We start from the raw sequence: 1,542 nt of genomic DNA, 5'->3' as shown, positions 1-1,542 counted from the left end.
CTAGTAATATATTTACTGAGAAAAATGTTGACGTGTTCAATACTTATTTTACCCGCTGTATTACAGTGAGATCTGACCCCAAGGATGGAATTTTATTTATTAATTTAAGTTTTATTTGATTTTATTTTTATTTTTTGTGTGCGTGTGTGTGTGTGGTGGGGGGGTAGTAGATGAAATAAAATAATAATGATATGCCCCAACAGGGAAGGGAGCTTCATTCTCCTACGTGACAGAGGGTGTTACTTTCCTCCACACATTGTCACAGAGCAGCTTTACATTCATGCTGTAGCTCCACCACCTCAGTCCTCAGACAGCCTCCTGCACATCTCTGTGTTACCTTAAGTCAGTGTACAATGGACTAAACTATTGTTAGGCTGATGAAGGTGGGCGGACATAAATCTCTTCAGGTTCATCTTAATGATGATCATAATGTTTTTCCTCTGACTGGGCACCAATGATTTAGATCAGAGAGGTCAATTCTTGCTCCAGGTTCTTGCCCTTGTGGGGTAAATCTTTTAGTGAATATACATGTTTAAATTAGGTTCAAATAATTTAGCTTTCTGTCATGAGTTTGTTTTGTTTCTCGGAGTCATCAGACATTCTTTCTCAGTCTTTCCTGCTCATAGCCTCAGCTGTTATCACTCACTCTTATTCCTCCGTCATACTTCCTCCCTCATTCTTCAGTCTTTCATCCCGTTTGTCTCCCTGCCAGTTCCCTCTGAGCCCCTCATGCCTTCTGCTTTGTTGCCCCATCGCTGTTTTTGTGTTTAAGGTGTTTAGTTTCTCTTTGTTGCTGCCATGCCGGCCTTTTATTTTAAATTATTAAACCTCTTGGTTCCTTTCATTGAGCTCTTGAGCGCATCTTTGGGTTCCATTTTGCCACAGGATCCCAATTCCAAATTCTCACTGTTGATTTCGTTTTGTTGTGTTGATTTATTTATTATTATTTCTTGTTTATTCATTTTATTTGGACTCATTTTAATTGTGTTATAAAATCTTAAGAATTCAAACTGGGTATTGTTAATAGTAATGTTTATGATAAAAATCTCCCCGTAGTTGTTGGAATCTAACAAATATTAAGGATGAATAAATAACTTAATCTAAAAATGTATGATTTATAATGCAGTTTCTTATTGAGTAATAAATTTGATCCGGTGCACTCTTTTAAAAAAAGTTTAAAACTGGTAAACTCCTACAATGTTCTGATCCACATCACAGAGACACAGACATATACGCTTTTGCTTCACCAGTCCAACTAAGTTGTTTGTTTTTGTCTCAAATAGAATTATATATAAATATTCCAGATTAAGCCCACCCTGTCTCTCGCACAATGATCTCTTGAGATAAGAACCAGCTCCCTGACGACCCTGCATGGAAAAACAGGTTAAGAAAATGACTAAATAGAGCAACTGAAAGTACAAGAAAGCACTTCAGAAAAACATTAAAAGTCTGGCTGGAGTAAAAAATACTTGGTTTGTGTGTGTGTGTGTGTGTGTGTGTGTGTGTGTGTGTGTGTGTGTGTGTGTGTGTGTGTGTGTGTGT

Source organism: Austrofundulus limnaeus, unplaced genomic scaffold, assembly GCF_001266775.1.
Source record: "Austrofundulus limnaeus strain Quisiro unplaced genomic scaffold, Austrofundulus_limnaeus-1.0 Scaffold47, whole genome shotgun sequence".
NCBI classification, from domain to species: domain Eukaryota; kingdom Metazoa; phylum Chordata; class Actinopteri; order Cyprinodontiformes; family Rivulidae; genus Austrofundulus; species Austrofundulus limnaeus.
The sequence above is the reverse complement of the archived record's forward strand: the minus strand, read 5'-3'. Positions refer to the sequence as shown.